This window comes from Oryctolagus cuniculus, chromosome X (genome assembly GCF_051225735.1).
Source record: "Oryctolagus cuniculus isolate XC-2025 breed Fujian yellow rabbit chromosome X, ASM5122573v1, whole genome shotgun sequence".
NCBI classification, from domain to species: domain Eukaryota; kingdom Metazoa; phylum Chordata; class Mammalia; order Lagomorpha; family Leporidae; genus Oryctolagus; species Oryctolagus cuniculus.
Genome location: NC_142888.1, coordinates 21,161,983 through 21,187,421, shown reverse-complemented (window position 1 = coordinate 21,187,421; position 25,439 = coordinate 21,161,983).

Here is a 25,439-nt window from a genome sequence, read left to right as displayed (position 1 = left end):
CAAGGCTTTAGTTGCATGCCACATATTTTACGAGGCAACTACATTACCATTTATTTCACAAATGTTTCTAATATCCATTGAAATGTCTTCTTTGACAATGTATAAATATAAATCTTAATATCAAATATTGGGGATTTCTCTTCATCTTTTTAATACTGATTTTTCAGTTAATTCTACTCTGCATGAACATATTCTCTTTTGAAGTATGTTGAAACTTGTTTTATAGTCCATAACACAATTAATATTGGTAACTTTGCAAATACACTGGAGATTATTTATTTTAATTATTGGGCACAGTGTTCTATATGTATAAATTAGGTCAGATTCATTAATGATGTTATTCAATCCCAATGAAAATCCCAGCAAGGTTTATTTATTTATTTATAAAATTTTATTCCAAGGAGAGAAACAGAAAGTTCGGGTTTCTTTCAATGTATTTTATTATTCTCAGGACCTTGGCCTCATAAGTCTTAACTTCTTTTATTGCCTTCCCATGCTTTTAAACAGCTGGTCTTTGTGTTTTATCTGGTTTTTATAGCTCCTCTCAGTGGGAGGGTTGTTATAATTTACTCTGCAAAACCTAAAAATAGAACTCCCAACCAGTATATTTTCACTGTTGTCATTATTATTCCGAACAGAGTAAGTTAATTTTCTTAAACTATCACAAAAGAAATATTTATCTCAGATTAAAATGTTTTTTCATTTGGCTTGAATTTATTATGTAGTTATTTAATGAGTGTGCTTTTAGAAAACAAAATGGATATTAAAAAAATATAAATCAAACTTCTTTCAAAACTGTAAGAATTATTCACACATAGGGAATGGCAGCATTTACCACAACACGTCTTTCTTTATACAAGCTCACCCAACTACAGGTTGAGTAAATCACTTTTCTTAGGGAGACATGTTCAGGTCTAAGCCAAAGCTGAGCAAGGCTCACAGAACATAGGAACTCCACACACACCAATACCAATAGGTTTTGTGCCACTAGGCAAAATGAAAAACATATATTGTATATGTGTATGTTTGCATGAACATTCTTGTGTGACATGACTGTGGGCATACATATCTCCATGCATATAGTTTAATAGCCTGTATATGGCTTGTTTATCTGTAGATGTCTAGGAAGAGTTAAGGGTATTTATGGATAAGTGTATGGGTACTGGACATATGGGCCCCTGCATATACAGTTGGTATGGGCCAATAGTCTTTTGTGTTCAAGGGGAAAGGTTCAGGGACCTATGGAAGGAGTATCCTAAGATAGAGATATGGGTGGAGAAAGCAGTTACTTGATAGTCTAAACACTGGATATTAGCATATTGTTACATCTTTATGCCCAACACATTGTGACCTTCCACCAAATTTCTTATGTTTTTTTTCCATTCCCCTTAAAGGTCTTCTTAGTACATTGAAAACATTCAAATTTCTGCTCCATGAGAAATCTTGACTCATGCCTTGACTCCTGTTAAACTCCCAAACTCCTATATTCTTCCACCTCCAGAATCTGGAGCTCATCTTTGCGTTCTAAGCAACAAAAGGATTCCATGGATCACAATGTACTTGTCTGACCACAAATGCAGCTTCATCCTATCGCACTCCTGTATCATCCATGAATTATATCAGGCTAATCATACTAGGGCATTCTATAATCCTTTTTGATACAAATTTCAGCAAGGACATTGCACATTTTCTGCTTATTCCCTTTCGTTCCTCCACAGTCCCAGAACACCTTCCTAACATCATAGACCCAAAGGAACTTGTGACTGAGTGAGTCTACATGACATACAATAAGAGTGATCATTCAAAAAGCTGATTATGAAAGTGTCCACAATGCTATGCTCATTCAGTCTCAGGGTTCAATAGGATCACTTCAATATTCTGAACCCAAATATAAAGCTAGATTGTTTAAACTACTCTATGTAAGAGTGGGAAAGGTTGTAAATATGTATTATGGTTCTAAACCTTTATTATGGTCAATCCTTATACATATTTCCAACACAACTTAATTTATATTATAGAGAAAATTTCAAAATAAGCTTAAAACATACTTATAATAAAAATTATAATCTCTATAATTTTAATGAAAAAATCCATTATTAGAATGTTCACAAAGTTGGATCATCCTTGGAAAAAATTTAATATAAGAGACTTTGAAAGTATTCAAATCTTGTATAGAATGAATGTTGAGACTACAAGGGGACATTACAGGTTCACTGAAAACAAGTCAGACAGAAATAATTTCATGCCCTTTTTGTAGAGTATCAGTATATTACTGTTCAAAGTGAATGCTGTTGGCAGTATTTCTTGACTTCAATGACTCATGAAATGTATCTTACAGAATCACTATGGAGAAAATGCAGAAAAAAAAAGCTAAACATAATTAAGTAAATTCACAGTTCATTGAACCTCCACATTCAAAGAGTATTAGTTAACCAATCAGAACTAACCTGAGTCAGACATTCCAGCAAGTAGATGAAGGTCCTACAAAATTGACAGCCTTTACAGAGTGTTACTGCTCCTAACTTTCCCTCTGGTTCCATCTAGCGGTTCCCTTCCCTCCCATCAATTGCCATAGCACTCATCTTGCATTGTGTTTACATTAAGTATCAGTAATTCATTCATGAGAGCTGTGATTAAATATCTTGGTGTATGGCTGCTAAGCTACTTTCTCTTGCATCTTGAATTCCAACAATTAGAAAAATTCTGTCTTCAATTCTGACCTGGATTATGCTTCAAGTTTGTAAATATACACTAACCAAATTCAATTAGGAGAATCAGGGTAGGGAATAACTTTAATTAAAGAGTATGCAGTTCCCAAGAAATATATTTTTCATTTTCTTCTATAGGGCCTAGCCTTTTTTGTGTTACCTATTTGTTCTAATTCCCTTCATATCTTGGCTCTTTTCTTCTTCTTTTTTTAAAGATTTATTTATTGTATTTGAAAGGCAGAGTTACGAGAGAGAAGGAGAGGCAGAGAGAGAGAGAGAGAGAGAGATCTTCCATTGGCTGGTTCACTCCCCAATTGGCCACAATGATCAGAGCTGTGCCTATCCAAAGCCAAGAGCCTGGAGCTTCTTCCGGGTCTCCCACGTGGGTGCAGGGCGCCCAAGGACTTGGGCCATCTTCTACCGCTTTCCCAGGACATACCAGAGAGCTGGATCAGAAGTGGAGCATCCGGGACTCGAGCCGGCACCCATATGGGATGCTGGCACTGCAGGCAATGGCTTTACTCGCTACACCACAGTGCCGGCCCCGGCTCTTTTCTTCTTTTATTGTCTCCTGGTATACTTTTTCCATTACATACTAACACTAGCACAAATACTAGCCTCATTTCGTGTTTGTTTAGAATTTCATAGATAAGAAACACATCTGTATACATAATTTTGTTTAAATATGCTGGTTTGAAATATCTCCTCCTAGATGAAGACACCAAGTCTTAGGAATGTTAAGGCTACAGATCAAATGTCACAGCTGCTTTGTTGTGAAGTCTGAGCTCGGGCTAAGTCTGTTGAAGAATCATCCATTCCCTTTCTGCTCCATAGCCCTGCTCAGTAGAAAACTCCCATCATTCTCAGTAATCCAAAGGCAGAGAATATCTTGAGTGTTTTCACTTTGTCCATTAGCTGTGATTCCGACACATCACTTTTAACTAACCCAGGCATAGAGACAAACATGCCCTATGCTCCTTGGGTCATCATGACAAATTCCTCAGAATACAGACACACTAGGTCTCAATTTGAACTAGAATGTAGTGTCCCTTCCCCCAGAAACTTCTCTAATAAGCACAGGAAAAACAATCCAAACCCCGGCAATTTGTTCCTGATTTAAGATGACTGTAAGTAATGTTCCTTGTGCTTTCACTTAGCATCACCCTTTTCTTACCTGCTAACAGCAACCTGATAAAGTTTATCAGGAATGATGAAAGTTTTCAGCTATACTCTAACACACAGGCATCAGCAGTATGCATCGCCGCCATCGCCATTATTCTTATCATCACAAATATATACTGACTGATAACTATGGCCAGTGACTGCATATTCCTTATTTCAGCTGATTGTTTGCAACCTTGACAGGCAGAGATTACATTTAGACTATGAGCAAACTGAAAAATAGGGAGACCAACAAATGGAAAAAAATCATAAAGATCGTAAATTGTAGAGCTGGGATTTGAAATTGGGTCTGTTTCATGCACCTTGCACCCAGCACAACACCTCTCAAAAGTATCCAACTCATATAGCAGCAACAAAAATAAGGTATCTTCTTCCTTACATGTCTTCACTCTGCTCTTATTGTATAACAGATTCCTGCTTTTTAAAAAAGATTCATTGTATTTATTTGAAAGGCAGAGTTACAGACAGAGAGGGGAAGACAGAGAGAGACCATCCATCCACTGGTTCACTCCCCAAATGGCCACAACGACTGGGGCTGAGCCAGGCTGAAGCTGGGAGCCAGGAGCTTCTTCTGGGTCTCCAATGTGAGTAGCAAGAGCCCAATCACTTGGGTCATCTTGCACTGCTTTCTGAGGCACATTAGCAGGGAGCTAGATTGGAAGTGGAGCAAACAGGACTTGAACCAGAGCCCATATGGGATGCCAGTACTGCAGGTGGTGGTTTTACCCACTATGTCACAACAGCCCCCAGATTCCTGCTTGAGATGAAATACTGAACAAAATGATCTCTTAGTCTTTACAGTCCTTAAATTCTATGATCCAAATCATTAACCTTACCCTACCCCAACCCAGAAAGTAGCAGAGTTTTGGTAGCAAAAAATGAGATTCTGAGCTTCCAGTGATAAGAATTATTATAGAATTGCAGCTGAAAGGGGCTTGTCTTTATTTTGAAAGAAACTTTATGTCATACAACGAACTGAATGGAAACATCCCATGTAGGTATAACGTGGTTCAGTTCACTTTAGCAGAGAACTACCAAGCATTTGTCATGAAGAAAAGGAAACTGGAAGGAGATGAAGTATTATCTTCTCTCTGTACATCAATTCAATGCTCCAGGCTTTGGATGATTTGCTGTACATTTATTTTTCCACACTGTTGTTGAGGTTTGGATTATTTGCTAGCTGTTGTGTCTTGTATTTTAAAGGATATGAAATAAAATTCTTTAAAAAAGAACTTATCAGGGAAACAAAAATAGAATGGATCATGTTGTTAAATTATTGGAATTTGAATAACATAATATCTTTAAACATGATTGCATTACATTAGAAAACATCCAGTAGCAGCACTAGGATAGTGGATTTCTCTAGCAGTGCATGAACATGTGCATGTACAAAGAACAATTGAGAGAACCTTGAAAATGTGATAAAAATGGTAGTCACAATCGTGATCAATCTTGATCGTTTTACATTTTGTCACTCCAGGTTTTAAAGAGTCTACTATGAAGACACCATTTAATGAATGCAAAGCTTTTAGATTTCTTCAAGGTCATGGAAGCACTTTGACAGCTATTTCTGTCAAATGACAGTGCAAAGATACCCTATACCTCTGTCTAGTTTTGCTTCTAATGATTTTTTTTTACAGAAAATGCTGATGATATGACAAATTTTATTTTGCTGTCATATATTTTATGTGTATATCCAGATGCAATTATAAAATGAAAAACCACAAAATTATAAGTAACAGGTCACGTCAAAAATAAACATTATCCTAAAATATTACTAAAGTAAGCCTCAAATAATTCTTCATTGGTTCTTTTGAATTTTAATAGGAGGAATAAATATCAATTACTAAAATCCAGGGCACACAATAACTAATTGATAAACATTTTAACTAGTGATTGTAAGATGAGTGAAATTACTGTTTCCAAACTGGACTAATAACTCATTATCCACTATTGACTATCCAATGGAAAAAATTCAGTTTAAGATCAAGTGAACATCAAATGTTACACAAATGCTCTGTTAATTTTCTCAGTTGCTTATTTTCAAAATCACCTATCAAGAAAATTGGGAAAATCATACTTCTCATTTTATTCTCAATATATAGAATCAATGTGTTCTTTTCTCTATCTCTAATAAGCTAGTCCATGGATTTTAATAGCTATTTTTACCTACAGTGTTGCCAGATTACACAAGATCATTATTCCATGTTTATCAATGAAGACACTTAGCACTAACTGGAGACTTTGTGTATGGACATGTCCCAGTCAGTGAAATACCTTTGATACATAAATGAATTGAGGGCTACTATTTCCTCTGGCAAAAGTGAGAGTTGCTCAGTACTCTGCTACAGGTAAAGGCACAGTGATCAAGCCAATAAAATGTAATATCGGCTGCTTATGATGACTGCATGTTTCTGTAAGAGTCATATCAAAGAATTTTGGGCCGGTGCCGCAGCTCAATAGGCTAATCCTCCACCTGCGGCGTCCACACCCCGGGTTCTAGTCCAGGTCAGGGAACTAGATTCTGTCCAGGTTGCTCCTCTTCAAGTCCAGTTCTATGTTGTGGCCCAGGAAGGCATTGGAGGGTGGCCCAAGTGCTTGGGCCCTGCACCCGCATGGGAGACCAGGAAGAAGCTCCTGGCACTGGCTGCAGCGGCCATTGGAGGGTGAACCAATGGTAAAGAAAGACCATTCTCTCTGTCTCTGTCTCTCACTGTCCACTCTGCCTGTCAAAAAAAAAAAAAAAAAGAACTTTGTTTCTCCCTGTGCAGTGTCTACCATAATCATCAGAGACACTGACACTCTTGTATTCATCAGAGTAGTGTAATTATATGCATAAGAGCCTTGGGATCAAGTTTATATAACTCTTTTTTTTTAACTTTTATTTAATGAATATAAATTTCCAAGGTACGGCTTATGGATTACAATGGCTTCCCCCCATAACGTCCCTCCCACCCACAACCATTCCCTTTCCCACTCCCTCTCCCCTTCCATTCACATCAAGATTCATTTTCGATTCTCTTTATATACAGAAGATCAGTTTAGCATACATTAAGTAAAGATTTCAACAGTTTGCTCCCACACAGAAACATGAAGTGAAAAATAATAGATGATTTTTTAAATGATGATGAAATTAGACCAGACCTATTGTCATGTTTAATCCCAGTGAGAGTCAAGTTGGGAATTGATAATTTCTTTTTTTTTACAGAAGATCAGTTTAGTATACATTAAGTAAAGATTTCAACAGTTTGCACCCCCATAGAAACACAAAGTGAAATATACTGTTTGAGTACTCGTTATAGCATTAAATCTCAATGTACAGCACATTAATGACAGAGATCCTACATGAGGAGTAAGTGCACAGTGACTCCTGTTGTTGACTTAACAAATTGACAATCCTGTTTATGGCATCAGTAATCTCCCTATGCTCCAGTCATGAGTTTCCAAGGCTATGGAAGCCTTTTGAGTTCTCAGACTCTTATCTTGTTTAGACAAGGTCATAGTCAAAGTGGAGGTTCTCTCCTCCCTTCAGAGAAAGGTACCTCCTTCTTTGATGACCTGTTCTTTCCACTGGGATCTCACTCACAGAGATCTTTCATTTAGGTGTTTTTTTTTTTCCAGAGAGCCTTGGCTTTCCATGCCTGAAATACTCTCATGGGCTTTTCAGCCAGATCGGAATGCCTTTAGGGCTGATTCTGAGGCCAGAGTGCTGTTTAGGACAGCTGCCATTCTATGAGTCTGCTGAGTATCTCACTTCCCATGTTGGATCACTCTCCCCTTTATTTATTCTATCGGTTAGTGTTAGCAGGTACTAGACTTGTTTATGTGCTCCCTTTGACTCTTAGTCCTTTCATTATGATCAATTGTGAACTGAAATTGATCACTGGGACTAGTGAGATGGCATTGGTACATGCCACCTTGATGGGATTGAATTGGAGTCCCCTGGTATGTTTCTAACTCTACCATTTGGGGCAAGTTAGCTTGAGCATGTTCCAAATTATACATCTCTTCCCTCTCTTATTCCCACTCTTATGTTTAACAGGGATCACATTTCAGTTAAATTACAACACTTAAGAATAACTGTGTATTAATTACAGAATTAAACCAGTCATATTAAGTAGAACAGACAATAAAAAAAAATACTAAGAGGGATAATGTATTAAGTTGTTCATTAACAGTCAGGGCTATGCTGATCAAGTCACCGTTTCTCATAGTGTCCATTTCACTTCAACAGGTTTCCTTTTTGGTGTTCAGTCAGTTGTCACCGATCAGGGAGAACATATGGTATTTGTCCCTTTGGGACTGGCTTATTTCACTCAGCATGATGTGTTCCAGATTCCTCCATTTTGTTGCAAATGACTGGATTTCATTGTTTCTTACTGCGGTATAGTATTCTAAAGAGTACATATCCCGTAATTTCTTTATCCAGTCTACCGTTGATGGGCATTTAGGTTGGTTCCAGGTCTTGGATATTGTGAATTGTGCTGCAATAAACATTAGGGTGCAGACCGCATTTTTGTTTGCCAATTTTAATTCCTTTGGGTAAATTCCAAGGAGTGGGATGGCTGGGTCGAATGGTAGGGTTATCTTCAGGTTTCTGAGGAATCTCCAGACTGACTTCCATAGTGTCTTTACCAGTTTGCATTCCCACCAACAGTGGGTTAGTGTCCCTTTTCCCCCACATCTTCGCCACCATCTGTTGTTGGTAGATTTTTGAATGTGAGCCATTCTAACCAGGGTGAAGTGAAACCTCATTGTGGTTTTGATTTGCATTTACCTGATTGCTAGAGATCCTGAACATCTTTTCATGTGTCTGTTGGCCATTTTGATTTCCTCTTTTGAAAAATGTCTATTGAGGTCTTTGGCCCATCTCTTAAGTGGGTTGTTGGTTTTGTTTTTGTGGAGTTTCTTGATCTCTTTGTAGATTCTGGTTATTAACCCTTTATCTGTTGCACTGTTTGCAAATATTTTTTTCCCATTCTGTCGGTTGTCTCTTCACTCTCCTGACTGTTTCTTTTGCAGTACAGAAACTTCTCAATTTGATGCAATCCCAATAGTTGATTTTGGCTTTGACTCCCTGTGCCTCCTGGGTCTTTTCCAGAAACTCTTTACCTGTGCCAATACTTTGAAGGGTTTCTCCAATGTTCTCTAATAACTTGATGGTGTCAGGTCGTAGATTTAGGTCTTTAATCCATGTTGAGTGGATTTTTGTGTAAGGTGTAAGGTAGGGGTCTTGCTTCATGCTTCTACTCATGGAAATCCAGTTTTCCCAGCACCATTTATTGAATAGACTGTCCTTGCTCCAGGAATTGGTTTTAGATCCTTGATCAAATATAAGTTGGCTGTAGATGTTTGGGTTGATTTCTTGTGTTTCAATTCTGCTCCATTGGTCTGTCTAACTGTTTCTGTACCAGTACCATGCTGTTTTGATTACAACTGCCCTGTAGTATGTCCTGAAATCTAGTATTGTGATGCCTCCGGCTTTGTTTTTGTTGTACAAGATTGCTTTAGCTTCGAGGTCTCTTGTGCCTCCATATGAATTTCAGCATCATTTTTTCCAGATCTGAGAAGAATATCTTTGGTATTTTGATTGGTATCGCATTGAATGTATAAATTACTTTTGGAATAACAGACATTTTGATGATGTTGATTCTTCCAATCCATGAGCATGGAAGATTTTTCCATTTTTTGGTATCCTCTTCTATTTCTTTCTTTAAGATTTTGTAATTCTCATTGTAGAGATCTTTAACGTCCTTGGTTAAGTTTATTCCAAGGTATTTGATTGTTTTTGTGTCTATTGTGAATGGGATTGATCTTAGAAGTTCTTTCTCAGTCGTGGCATTGCTTGTGTATACAAAGGCTGTTGATTTTTGTGCATTGATTTTATATCCTGCCACATTGCCAAACTCCTCTATGAGTTCCAATAGTCTCTTAGTAGGGTTCTTTGGATCCTCTAAGTAAAGAATCATATCGTCTGCAAAGAGGAATAGTTTGACTTTTTCCTTCTCAATTTGTATTCCTTTAATTTCTTTTTCTTGTCTGATGGCCTGGCTAAAAATTCCAGAACTATGTTAAATAGCAGTGGTGAGAGTGGGCATCTTTGTCTGGTGCCAGATCTCAGTGGAAATGCTTCCAACTTTTCCCCATTAAATAGGATGCTGGCCGTGGGTTTTTCACAAATTGCTTTGATTATATTGAGGAATGTTCCTTCTATACCCAATTTGCTTAGAGTTTTCATCATGAAAGGGTGTTGAATTTTATCGAATGCTTTCTCTGCATCAATTGAGATAATCATATGGTTTTTCTTTTGCAATCTGTTAATGTGGTGAATCACATTGATTGATTTGCGAATGTTGAACCATCCCTGCATGCCAGGGATAAATCCCACTTGGTCTGGGTGGATGATTTTTCTGATGTGTTGTTGTATTCTATTGGCGAGAATTTTATTGAGGATTTTTGTATCTATGTTCATCAGGGATATTGGTCTTTAATTTTCTTTCAATGCTGCATCTTTTTCCAGCTTTGGGATTAAGGTGATGCTGGCTTCATAGAGAGAATTTTGGAGTATTCCCTCTTTTTCAATTGTTCTGAATAGTTTGAGAAGAAATGGGATGAGTTCTTCTTTAAATGTCTGGTAAAATTCAGCAGTGAATCCATCTGGTCCTGGGCTTTTCTTTGTTGGGAGGGCCTTTATTACTGTTTCAATTTCTGTTTCAGTTATGGGTCTATTTAGGTTTTCTATGTCTTCATGGTTCAATTTTGGTAGGTTTCATGTGTCCAGGAATCTATCCATTTCTGATAGATTTCCCTGTTTGCTGGCATACAAGTCCTTGTAGTAATTTCTGATGATTCTTTTTATTTCTGTGGTGTCTGTTGTTACGTTTCCTTTTTCATCTCTGATTTTATTGATTTGGGTCTTTTCTCTTCTTTTTTTAGTTAGTTGGGCCAATGGGGTGTCAATTTTGTTTATTTTTTCAAAAAACCAGCTTCTCACTTGACTGATTTTTTGTAATGTTTTTTTGGATTCAATCATGTTAATTTCTTCTCTGATTTTAATTATTTCTCTTCTCCTACTAGATTTGGGTTTGGTTTGCTGCAGTTTTTCTAGGTCCTCGAGATGCGCTGAGAGCTCATTTATTGGTACCTTTCCAATTTCTTGATATAGGCACCTATTGCTATAAACTTGCCTCTCAGTACTGCTTTTACTGTATCCCATAAGTTTTGATATGTTGTGTTGTTATCCTCATTTACTTCCAGAAAGTTTTTGATTTCTCTTTTGATTTCTTGAATGACCCATTGTTCATTCAGGAGCATGTTGTTCAGTCTCCATGTGTTTGCATACTTTCTGGGGTTTCCCGAGTTGCTAATTTCCAGCTTCATTCCGCTGTGGTCTGAGAAGCTGCATGGTATGATTCTAATTCTTTTAAATTTGCTGAGACTTGCTTTATGGCCTATTATGTGATCAATCCTAGAGATGTTCCATGCACTGCTGAGAAGAATGTGAAGTCTTTAGATGTAGGATTGAAAGTTCTGTAGATATCTGTTAGATCCATTTGGGCAATAGTGTCGATTAAATGTGCTGTTTCCTTGTTGATCTTCTGTCCGGATGATCTGTCTATTTCTGAGAGTGGAGTATTGAAGTCCCCCAGTACTATTGTGTTGGAATCTAAATCTCCCTTTAAGTCCCTCAACATATCTTTTAAATAGACTGGTGCCCTGTAATTAGGTGCATATACATTTATAATAGTTACATCTTCCTGTTGAATTGAACCCTTAATCATTATATAGTGTCCCTCTGTATAGTATTCTATAGAGTACGTGTCCCGTAATATAGTATCTGCTGTATAGTATTCTATAGAGTACATGTCCCATAATTTCTTTATGCAGTCTACTGTTGATGGGCATTTGGGTTGGTTCCAGGTCTTAGCTATTGTGAATTGAGCTGCAATAAACATTAAGGTGCAGACAGCTTTTTGTTTGCCAATTTAATTTCCTTTGGGTAAATTCCAAGGAGTGGGATGGCTGGGTCGAATGGTAGGGTTATCTTCAGGTTTCTGAGGAATCTCCAGACTGACTTCCATAGTGGCTTTACCAGTTTGCATTCCCACCAACAGTGGGTTAGTGTCCCTTTTCCCCCACATCTTCGCCACCATCTGTTGTTGGTAGATTTTTGAATGTGAGCCATTCTAACCAGGGTGAAGTGAAACCTCATTGTGGTTTTGATTTGCATTTACCTGATTGCTAGATATCCTGAACATCTTTTCATGTGTCTGTTGGCCATTTTGATTTCCTCTTTTGAAAAATGTCTATTGAGGTCTTTGGCCCATCCCTTAAGTGGGTTGTTTGTGTTGTTGTCATGGAGTTTCTTGAACTCTATGTAGATTCTGGTTATTAACCCTTTATCTGTTGCACAGTTTGCAAATATTTTTCCCATTCTGTTGGTAGCCTCTTCACTTTCCTGACTGTTTCTATTGCAGTACAGAAACTTCTTAATCTGATGCAATTCCAATTGTTAATTTTGGCTTTGACTCCCTGTGCTTCCTGGATCTTTTCCAAGAAATCTTTGCCGGTGCCTATATCTTGCAGGGTTTCTCTGATGTTCTCTAAAAATTTGATGGTGTTGGGTCGTAGATTTAGGTCTTTAATCCATGTTGAGTGGATTTTTGTGTAAGGTGTAAGGTAGGGGTCTTGCTTCATGCTTCTACTCATGGAAATCCAGTTTTCCCAGCACCATTTATTGAATAGACTGTCCTTGCTCCAGGAATTGGTTTTAGATCCTTGATCAAATATAAGTTGGCTGTAGATGTTTGGGTTGATTTCTTGTGTTTCAATTCTGCTCCATTGGTCTGTCCAACTGTTTCTGTACCAGTACCATGCTGTTTTGATTACAACTGCCCTGTAGTATGTCCTGAAATCTAGTATTGTGATGCCTCCGGCTTTGTTTTTGTTGTACAAGATTGCTTTAGCTTCGAGGTCTCTTGTGCCTCCATATGAATTTCAGCATCATTTTTTCCAGATCTGAGAAGAATATCTTTGGTATTTTGATTGGTATCGCATTGAATGTATAAATTACTTTTGGAATAACAGACATTTTGATGATGTTGATTCTTCCAATCCATGAGCATGGAAGATTTTTCCATTTTTTGGTATCCTCTTCTATTTCTTTCTTTAAGATTTTGTAATTCTCATTGTAGAGATCTTTAACGTCCTTGGTTAAGTTTATTCCAAGGTATTTGATTGTTTTTGTGTCTATTGTGAATGGGATTGATCTTAGAAGTTCTTTCTCAGTCGTGGCATTGCCTGTGTATACAAAGGCTATGATTTTTGTGCATTGATTTTATACCCTGCTACTTTGCCAAACTCCTCTATGAGTTCCAACAGTCTCTTAGTAGAGTTCTTTGGGTCCCCTACATAAAGAACAATATCATCTGCAAAAGGGATATTTTGATTTCTTTCTTCCCAATTTGTATCCCTTTAATTTCTTTTTCTTGCCTAATGGCTCTGGCTAAATCTTCCAGAACTTATTGAATAGCAGTGGTGAGAGTGGGCATCCTTGTCTGGTACCAGATCTCAGTGGAAATGCTTCCAACTTTTCCCCATTCAATAGGATGCTGGCTGTGGGTTTTTCTTAAATTGTTTTGATTGTATTGAGGAACGTTCCTTCTGTACCTAATTTGCTTAGAGTTTCATCATGAAAAGGTGTTGTATTTTATTGAACATTTTCTCTGCACCTATTGAGATAATCATATGGTTTTTGTTTTTCAGTTATTTAATATGGTGTATCACATTGATTGATTTGTGAACATTGAACCATCCCTGCATGCCAGGGATAAATCCTACTTGTTCTGAGTGGATGATCCTTCTGATGTGTTGTTGCATTCTATTGGCCAGAATTTTATTGAGGATTTTTGCATCTATGTTCATCAGGGATATTGGTCTTTAATTTTCTTTCAATGCTGCATCTTTTTCCAGCTTTGGGATTAAGGAGATGCTGGCTTCATAGAAAGAAGGGTTCCCTCTTTTTTGATTTTTTGAATTGTTTGAGAAGAATTAGAGTTAGTTCTTCTTTAAATGTCTGGTAGAATTCAGCAGTGAATCCATCTGGTCCTGGGCTCTTCTTTGTAGGAAGGGCTTTTATTACTGTTCCAATTTCTGTGTCAGTTATGGGTCTGTTTAGGTTTTCTATGTATTCCTGGTTCAATTTAGGCAGGTTGCATTTGTCCATTAATCTATCCATTTCTGATAGGTTTCCCTGTTTGCTGGCATACAAGTCCTTGTAGTAATTTCTGATGATTCTTTTTATTTCTGTGGTGTCTGTTGTTATGTTTCCTTTTTCATCTCTGATTTTATTGATTTGGGTCTTTTCTCTTCTTTTTTAAGTTAGTTTGGGCCAAAGGTGTATCAATTTTGTTTATTTTTTCCAAAAACCAGCTCTTCGTTTGGCTGATCTTTTGCAATGTGTTTTTGGATTCAATCCTGTTGATTTATTCTCTGATTTTATTATTTCTCTTCTACTACTAGTTTTGGGTCTGGTTTGCTGCAGTTTTTCTAAGTCCTTGAGATGCATTGAAAGCTCATTTATTTGGTGCCTTTCCAATTTCTTGATGTAGGCACCTATTGCTATAAACTTGCCTCTTAACACTGCTTTTGCTATATGCCATAAGTTTTGATATGTTGTGTTGTTATCTTCATTTACTTCCAGAAAGTTTTTGATTTCTCTTTTGATTTCTTCTATGACCCAGTGTTCATTCAGAAGCATGTTGCTCAGTCTCCATGTGTTTGCATATACTCTAGGGATTCCTGAATTGCTAATTGTCCACTTCATTCCACTGTGGTGTGAGAAGATGCATGGTATGATTTCGATTCTTTTGACTTTGCTAAGACTTGCTTTATGGCCTATTATGTGGTCAATCCTAGAGAAGGTTCCATGTACTGCTGAGAAGAATGTAAATTCTTTAGATGTAGGATTGAAAGTTTTGTAGATATCTGTTAGATCCATTTGGGCTATAGTGTCGATTAAATCTGCTGTTTCCTTGTTGATCTTCTGTCCAGTTGATCTGTCTATTTCTGAGAGTGGAGTATTGAAGTCCCCCAGTACTATTGTATTGGGGTCTAAGTCTCCCTTTAAGTCCCTTAACACATCTTTTAAATAAACACTTGTCCTGTAATTAGGTGCATATACATTTATAATAGTTATATCTTCCTGTTGATTTAATCCCTTAATCATTATATAGTGCTCCTCTTTGTCTCTCTTAACAGTTTTTGTGTTAAAGTTTATTTTGTCTGATATTAATATGGCTACACCTGCTTTTTTTTTGGTTTCTGTTGGCATGGAATATCTTTTTCCAACCTTTCACTTTCAGTCTGCATGCATCTTTGTTGGAAAGATGTGTTTCTTGTAAGCAGCAAATAGATGGGTTTTGTTCCTTATCCATTCAGCCAGTCTGTGTCTTTTACCTAGAGAGTTCAGGCCATTAACGTTCAATGTGACTATTGATAAGTAGTAACTTTGCCCTGCCATTTTCCCGGAGATATTTTCTAGTATATGCTTTGAACTTCCTGTGATCTTTTACTGGGAGGTTTTCTTCCTTTACCTTCTTTCATATTGATGACCGTGTTTCTGTGTTTCTGTGTGTAACGCATCTTTAAGCATCTTTTGCAGGGCTGGATGAGTGGTGACAAGTTCTTTCAATTTCTCTTTGCTATGAAAGGTCTTTATTTCACCTTCATTCACAAATGAGAGCTTTGCAGGATATAATATTCTGGGCTGGCAGTTTTTCTCTCTTAGTAGCTGGGCTATGTCTCGCCATTCCCTTCTAGCTTGTAGGGTTTCTGATGAGAAGTCTGCTGTGAATCTAATTGGAGATCCTCTGAGAGTAATCTGACGTTTCTCTCTTGCACATTTTAGAATCTTTTCTTTATGTTTCACTGTGGTGAGTTTAATTACAACGTGTCGTGGTGAGGATCTCTTTTGGTCATGTTTATTAGGGGTTCTGTGAGCTTCCTGTACTAGGATGTCTCTGTCCTTCTCCAAACCTGGGAAGTTCTCTGCTAGTATCTCACTAAAAAGGCCTTCTAATCCTTTCTCTCTCTCCATGCCTTCAGGAACTCCTAGAACTCGAATGTTGGGTTTTTTAATAGTATCCTGTAGATTCCCAACAATATTTGTTAGATTTTTAATTTCCTCTTCTTTTCTTTGATTTGACTGTATGTTTTCCTGTCCTCTGTCTTGTAAGTCCGATATTCTCTCTTCTGCTTCACTCATTCTGTTTTTTAAGGCTCTCTAATGTGTTTGTCATTTGATCTATTGAATTCTTCATTTCATTTTGATTTCTCTTCACTATCACAATTTCATGTTCTACTAGTTGCTTCATTTCATTTTGATTCCTCCTTAATATTTCATTTTCACGAGATTTTCTATCCTGTCCAGTAAGGATTTCTGTAGTTCAAGAATTTGTTTTTGAGAACTTCTAGATGTTCTTATCGTAATTTTTTTGCAATCCGTTTTGCATTTTTTCTATTTCATCATCTTCATAATCTTGAATTGGGGTGTCTTGTTCATTTGGGGGTGTCTTTAATGTCTTCCTTGTTCTTGTTTCCTTGGCTTCTGTGGTTGTTGCTTGGTGTTGTGGAGATATTCTTTGGTTTCTTCTTTTTTTCCTTCACTGTGGTGGTTTTTCTCATTATACTATGACTCTAGATTAAGTGGACCCCTCTGCTTTTGATGGATCCTTCGAGGCTTGTGATTGGTGTGACCAGAGAGCTCTGTTGGGTTTTTCAGGGTTAAGGGTGTGCCAAAGTTGACACACCCAGGTTAGGCGTGGTGTCTCTCTCTCTCTCTCTCTCCCTCTCTATTGAGAAGTGAAGTAATTCCACACAGCTGAGCAGAGTTGAAGGCAGTCAGTGTCTGAGCTCTGGCCCCTGTGTGTATAATATTCGTCTGCTCTGTCCCAAGGACCACACCAAGAATCTGTGCAGTCCTCAGTGTAAGCTCAAATTATCCTGCAATCTCCCACCAGGTTGCCAAGGTTACTGGGTTTGTGGCATCTCGCAAGAGTACTCACATCTCGGGTACTCCGTGAGTCCTCTCACACACTCTCTCTTTTTTTTTTTTCAGCCTTAGTTCATTAGCTGCACACATTCACTAGGTCCTAACCTCCTGTTATTTCTCCCCACCAGAGTCACGTTTTTCTGCTTGGCTGATGGCGGGCACAGGTTTTACATATGTCCAAAATGGCGCCTACTCTTTGTCTTGCTCACCTTTGTAAGGTGAGTGGAGAGAGAGAATTGTGTCCATCCAGTCCGTTTTATTTTATATATATATATAAATATTATATATATTTTATATTATTATATATATTATTATATTATATATAATATATATTATATATTAATATATTATATTATTATGTATTTTATATATTTTATATATATATCTTATATATAAATAATACATATTTATATATAATATAAATATATTTTTATATATTTATAAATATATATTTATAATATAAATATATTTTATATATTTTATATATATATATATAAATAATATATATTTATATATATTATATATATTTTATCCAGTTAGCCTGGTGAACATTCCCCCATGGGTCTTCAAGCCTCATTTGCTCTAGGCTCTTCCTGCAGCTTTCTCGCCAGTGTCTCAGGCTACTGAGGTTTTGCCTCACCTCCCTTTCCAGCGCTGGTGTGTAGATTTGGTGGCTAGGGTCCTGAGCCGTGGGCACCCGTGCCCTCCACGTAGGTCCACCATGTCCCACTAGTTCCAGAAGAGTTTCCTCTGCTGTTTTTTCCCTAAATCTTCCCTGAACCTACAGTATCTCCACTTTTATTAAACTGTCTTTTCCTAGACTATCAGTGTGCTCCCTCCCTATTCTGCCATCTTGGAGCCCTCCCTGTTTCAATATCTTGATTCCTGACCAGTGTAATGCTGGCAAACAGAAGGTATCGAAGATCATGACTGCTATATGAGAATATGATGATAGTGGCTTCTGGTTGCTAGAAATAATCATGGATAATATGAAGACCAAAAGTAAAGTATAGAGAAAGGCAGATACACAGACCTTTCCCATCCATGTTTTAGAAAAACATGTTTCTGCTAGTTCTAAGATTCCATGAAAAGAAAGTCTAGAAGCATTTTACCCACTCAGTTTACCAAAGTCCCCTCATCTAGGCATAGGCCAAGCTTCTGTAATAGAGAAATTAATATTTCAGAATAAATGTGTAAAATATTAATGCTAAGCATAGAATAAACATGCATTTGGTTCTCTAGTCATTATAGTATTTTGGAACTAAAAGAGACCTCAAACATCATTTATTCCAACTCCTTTATTTTATGAATGAGAAAGCTAAGATGCAAAGAGGATAAATAACTTCTCCAAAGTCAAATAGTCAGCAAGGACCAGTACTACTCATTTCTAGCTCAGTGATCCTTGTACCTCTCTAGGCTTTATTGCACGCTAATGGGTCACTTTCCCATTTCCAGCCTCATATCGTATATCAGTAAACTCACCAATGCAGCATGGATGGGAAATCTCCTTCTCCACTTATTTATTTATCTATAGATTATTTTTCCCAAGTCTTGTGATGTAGCAAGACATTTAAAACTCATAGTTTATTTGAATCATTTATGACCTGTAAACTTAGCTTTTATAATTGTTTACCTAATGATTTGCCAATTCAATTTTCAGATGTTTTGCTGAGTGGCTGGTCAGTCTCTCTTGATTCTATCCATATTAGAGTGATCTGCAACACAGATCTTCTAAAGATAGGCCTATGAGGGTTTAGCTGAGTGGTTAAGAGATCAGTTAAGATGCCTATGTCTCAAATTGTACCTGACGAGATACCCAGCTCCATCTTCTGATTCCTACTTCCTGCTAATAAAGACTCTGGGGAGCAACAGTGATAGCTCAAATAGTTGGGTCCTCCCCATCATCTGAGAGACCTGGAATGAGTTCCTGGTTCTTGCCTTCAGCTTCAGCCATTGCAGGCATTTGAGCAGTGAACCAGTGGATGGGAGTCTCTCTCTCTCTCTCTCTCTCTCTCTCTCCCTGGCTTTCAAATAAGTTTAAAACGTAGGCCTATGAGTTCTTCTTCTTTGAAAAGGCTTGTAGAATAATTTTTACTCTTGGAGATGCAAAGTACTTGTGTTTGGGTGAAAGCATAAACAACAGTTTAGACCATGTTTATAAAAATGTGAAGGTACTTCAAAAAGTTGCTGTTAAATGTAATTAAGAAATAAGTTGTGCAAAAAATAATTTTGCAGGGGCTGGCACTGTGGCACAGCGGGTTAATGCCCTGGCCTGAAGCACCGGCATCCCATATGGGTGCCAGTTCTAGTCCCTGCTGCTCCTCTTCCGATCCAGCTCTCTGCTATGGCCTGGGAAAGCAGTGGAAGATGGCCCAAGTCCTTGGGCCCCTGCACCCACGAGGGAGACCTGGAGGAAGCTCCTGGCTCCTGGCTTCAGATCAGTGCAGCTCCAGCTATTGAAGCCATTTGGGGAGTGAACCAGCAGATGGAAGACCTACCTCTCTCTCTCTGTCTCTACCTCTCTCTGTAACTCTGACTTTCAAATAAATAAAATAAATCTTTTAAAAAATAATTTTGCTATCCATGCATATATTTCTCATACACAGCATTTTCCACAAACTTTTTGAAGATCCCATGTATTTATGGATTTCAAAAATTTTTGGCACCAAAATAAATGTATTATTTTTTTATTTTTTTTTAACTTTTATTTAATGAATATAAATTTCCAAAGTACAGCTTAGATTACAATGGCTTCCCGCCCCATAACGTCCCTCCCACCCGCAACCCTCCCCTTTCCCACTCCCTCTCCCCTTCCATTCACATCAAGATTCATTATCCATTCTCTTTATATACAGAAGATCAGTTTAGCATACATTAAGTAAAGATTTCAACAGTTTGCTCCCACACAGAAACAAAGTGAAAAATACTGCTTGAGTACTAGTTATAGCATTAAAACTCCATGTACAGCACACTAAGGCCAAAGATCCTACATGAGGAGTAAGTGCACAGTGACTCCTGTTGTTGACTTAACAAATTGACACTCTTGTTTATGGCCTCAGTAATCACCCTAGGCTCTTGTCATGAGCTGCCAAGGCTATGGAAGCCCCCTGAGTTCACCGACTCTGATCATATTTAGACAAGGCCATGGTCAAAGTGGAAGTTCTCTCCTCCCTTCAGAGAAAGGTACCTCCTTCTTTGATGACCCATTCTTTCCACTGGGATCACACTCGCGGAGATCTTTCATTTAGGTTTTTTTCTTTTTCCCCAGAGTGTCTTGGCTTTCCATGCCTGAAATACTCTCATGGGCTTTCAGCCGGATCCGCATGCCTTAAGGGCTGATTCTGAGGCCAGAGTGCGGTTTAGGACATCTGCCATTCTATGGGTCTGCTATGTATCTCACTTCCCATGTTGGATCGTTCTCTCCCTTTTTTATTCTATCAGCTAGTATTTGCAGACACTGTTCTTGTTTCTGTGATCCCTTTGGTTCTTAGTCCTAATATTAGGATCAATTGTGAACAGAAATTGATCACTGGGACTAGTGAGATGGCATTGGTACATGCCACCTTGATGGGATTGAATTGGAATCCCCAATGTATTATTTAATTCTATTTTCCTACAAACTTTTTGAAGTATACTTGTACAAAAGCAAGCCTGCATTTTAAAGTACCTGGCTTCCACAAATCAAAGAAAATGTGTTATTTGTCTTTTTTGGATCCAGCTTATTTCACTAATAATAATGACCTCTAGTTGTCTCTATTTTGTTTCAAAAGTCAGGATTTCATTATTGTTTTTTATGGCTGAGTCGTATTCCATCATGTGTATATAACACATTTTCTTTAACAATTCATTTAGATTGATTTGTGGCATTTAATATATAAAGTTTAAAGATATTTATTGTATATGAGTGAAATTGACATCTTATGATTTGATTATTGTTTATTTCTGCTAAACAGTGTTTTTTCTACTTCTTATTTGTTGAAATCTTTATTTAGTGCAGCATTAAGCCTTTGACTATAAAGTAAATTAAAAATATGTTGTTGCAGCCGGCGCCGTGGCTCAATAGGCTAATCCTCCACCTTGCGGCGCCGGCACACCGGGTTCTAGTCCCGGTTGGGGCGCCGGATTCTGTCCCGGTTGCCCCTCTTCCAGGCCAGCTCTCTGCTATGGCCAGGGAGTGCAGTGGAGGATGGCCCAGGTGCTTGGGCCCTGCACCCCATGGGAGACCAGGAAAAGCACCTGGCTCCTGGCTCCTGCCATCGGATCAGTGCGGTGCGCCGGCCGCAGCGGCGGCCATTGGAGGGTGAACCAACGGCAAAGGAAGACCTTTCTCTCTGTCTCTCTCTCTCACTGTCCACTCTGCCTGTCAAACATTTAAAAAAAAAATATGTTGTTGCAAACATTAATTAATAAAGAAAGAGGGAAGGGGGGAAAGTATCATTATATCCTTAGAATTTTATCTATGAACCACATGAAATCTGTTCTTTTTATGTTAATTTTAAAATATACAAGAAAAAAGGAATAAACACAAGGCAGTACTAAAAAAATAAAGCACATTATACTTAGTGAAATTAGCTAGTCCACAAAAGACATGCATCATATGTTTTCTCTGATTCCTGGAAACTAATACACAAAGTACATTTTGAGACTTGACTATTGCTCATATCCTTTGTCTATACTCCTGAGAAACAGTGGTGTTTCTACTTAAAAAAAAGTACATGGCTTTGTGTCTGAATTGCTCGAAAGAACTAAAGCTATTTTTTAAAAACTTTTATTTAATAAATACAAATTTTGAAAGTACAACTTTTGGATTATAGTGGCTTTTACCCCAATAACCACCCTCCCACCCGCAAACCATCCTATCTCCTACTCCCTCTCCCATCTCATTCTTCATTAAGATTCATTTTAAATTATCTTTCTATACAGAAGATCAACTTAGTATATACTAAGTAAAGATTTCAACAGTTTGCACCCACACAGACACCAAAGTATAAAGAACTGTTTGAATACTAGTTTTATTGTTAATTCGCATAGTACAACACAATAAGGACAGAGATCCTACATGGGGAGTAAGTGCACAGTGACTCCCGTTGTTGATTTAACAGTTGACACTCTTATTTATGACATCAGTAATCATCCAAGGCTCTTGTCATGAGCTGCCAAGGCTATGGAAGACTCTTGAGTTCACAGACTCCGACCTTATTTAGACAAGGCCATAATCAAAGTGGAAGTTCTCTCCTCCCTTCAGAGAAGGGTACCTCCTTCATACTATAATTAGTTTAGGATGCCAACTCTCAAATTTTCCTACCTCTGATTCCTGTTGCTTCCATTTTTGTATATATCATTCACTAGTCATTGATGATCATCCTGTCCTTAGGAAATTAGAAAACCAGAACTAAGAACTAATAAAAGTGCACAATTATCTACCATTTAAAACAGATGTGAAACAACTCTTCAAAAATTTATATAGCTATGAGTAGAAGGTATAGCATTCTTCTCATTCTCATAACAAGATGCTTAGGTTTTTGTGGTGTTCTAAACTGTCAAACCCTTCCTAAAACTTCAAACTGTTTCTAAAATACAATCATTTTCCTGGGTTTATCAATTTTTCCTTTTGTAAATGGAATATTTCTTTTCTACTGAGCATTTCCTTTAAATAATCAAAACATATGTCAATGAATATTTTAATAATAAGGTATTGAGTTCAAGATGCATGAAATACTACTACACACTTTGGGTCAAATTTATGGAATTATATTATGCATTTTCTGGAAAAAACTGATTAGCAAGTTTTTATGTTATTGGAGGAGTCAAATTACATGTAAGAATGACTTTTGACTTGATGGCAGAAACACATGAAATAAAAACTGTTTACATTGATAAAACAAAATACTTTCTTGGTAGTAGAAATAAAACTCCCCTTAAGAGTTTCCTAGTGGGGGCTGGCACTGTGGCGCAATGGGTTGAAGCCCCAGACTGTGGTGGCGGCATACTATATGGACACTAGTTCAAATCCTGGCTGCTTGACTTCCAATCCAGCTCTGCTGGTGCACCTGGGAAGGCAGCAGAGGATGGCCCAAGTGCGTGGGCCCTTGCACCCACATGGGGGACCTGGAAGAGGCTCCTGGCTTCAGATTGTTCCAGCTCCGACCCTTTGGGCCATTTGGAGAGTGAATCTGTGGAGGGAGGATCTCTCTCTCCCTCTGTCTCTGTCTCTCTCTGTAACTCTTTCAAATAAATAAAATATATATTTTAACAAAAAGTTTATTAATAAATCACTATCTTAATTCTAATGCCATGATAGATCTAAGAAAGCTTATCTAATTTATCTTCCATATTTTGATGACATCAAGTGAAATGATTCTCAGTTGCCAAATTATACTTGGTTGAATTTGAGGCAACTAAAACTCTATAAGTTTTGTTTATTTTATTGGTTTGAGGGTTCTGTATGATTTTTGGAGGTATTCATCTTTTTATTTTATTATTTTTTAAAATATTTATTTATTTGAAAGAGCTGCAGAGAAGGAGAGGCAGAGAGAGAAAGAGAAGAAAGAGAAAGAGAAAGAGAAAGAGAAAGAGAAAGAGAAAGAGAAAGAGAAAGAGAAAAGGGGGAGAGAGAGAGAGAGAGAGAGAGAGATCTTCCATCCTCTGGTTCACTTTCCAAATGGCTCCAACAGCCCAGGCTGGGCGAAGCTGAAGCCAGAAGCCTGGAGCTTCATCCAGGTCTCCCACATGGATACAGGAGCTCTAGGACTTTGTCCACCTTCTGCTGCTTTCCTAGCGCATTAGCAAGGAGCTAGATTGGAAGTGGAGCAGCCAGGACAGGAACCCGCGCCCATATGGGATGCCAGCACTGCAGGAGGTGGCTGTATCTGCCATGCCACATTGCCAGCCTCTTGTCTTCAATTTCAATTCATTACCATGAAACTGATCTAAATTTCAATGCTAAACATTGCATCCAAGCTATATTTCAACTCTAGTAGACTACAGATAAGATATTCATGTATGCCTTTTGTCTTTAGTATTTAACCAATTCTCTCTCTCTCTCTCTCTCTCTCTCTCTCACACACACACACACACACACAAACACACGTGCTTGCACGCATACACACACTCACATGCAAGTGCACTCTGGGACAGGAACCAATGGAGAGACTTTGACATGCTACTGTTAGACTTCATCCTACAGGTTGCCTATATGTGGCTGTCTATCTGTTAGCACTCCTTGGAAACAGTTATTCAAGAGACAGTGTATTCTCTCATGCTACATGTTTCTGAATTTTCTCGAATGGCTTTGGAAAAGACTTAGCTAAACTTAAACCCCTAGAAATTTATAATGGCATTTTCTTAATATACATTTTAGGACTCCGTCAAACAAAAGGAATGTAGTCAGTTTGATGGTGGGAACTCAGTTCTTCATAAAAGCTAATGGCTCCTGATGACCACTAATGCCCTTTCTCATTTTTGTCTTCACAAATATTAGTGTAAAAATCCATCTTGGTTATGATTTCCCCACAGAAATCAAGGCTATTTATCTTCATGGATCAAATTCTACCCTTGCCTTTAAGCAATCACTCATTCCCATGACAATCCAAACATGGCTGCTGTAAGAGCTTTCAGTACTCCATGAAGGCCTAAAAACTCATTTCATTTCAAGTGTAGAAAACATTGCTTTTAAGACTTCAGTGTACACAGGAATGATGATTTTTGACTTTTAAAAAATGCAAACTTTAGTTCAGTGAGTATCAATTAGGGCTTTATATTTTTTATTTCTGACATACAGATCATACCACTGCAGCTGGTCCAAGGATCATAATATGTTATCATAGAACTGAATGGTGATTCTCAAACTTATTCACTGGAATTAATTGAAGAACTTTAACATAAACAGATGTCTGGGTCCTATGCCCATACATTGTAATTGAACTGGTCTGTGCTGTAGCCTGCGCATGGAGAGTTTTAGAAAGCTCTCGGATGATGCTGAAGCATATCAGGGGGTGGAATCACTGTCCTTTTCAGTCCTTTCTGTACAGTCCATTTTTGTTAATAGACAGAATGGCAGCAAATTGGAAATTACTATTTCAAGAGAAAATTGCTTCCACAAAGGCCATATTGATGATAATAATAAAGCCGGGGCAATATCTGGTTTTATGTATGCCCAGTCCTACCACTAGCATGCTGGGACCCTGCTAACATCAATGTGGTTGCGGGACCACTCACTTGGGAGTTAGAATTGCAGGATATAAGGTCTCTTCCCAAACACTGAGAATCAGAACTTAATATGTTAACTGGGGAAAGGGGTGCAAAGGGTATTTAGAAGGTAGAGGCCAGGAGTACTGCTACCAGGGATATATTCCATAATGCACTTTATTTTTTAAAGATGTATTTATTTCTTTGAAAATCAGAGTTACACAGACAGAGAGGGAAAAACAAACGAGAGAGAGAGAGAGAGAGAGCACGAATCTTCCATCCGCTGGTTCACTCCCCAAATGGCTGCAACA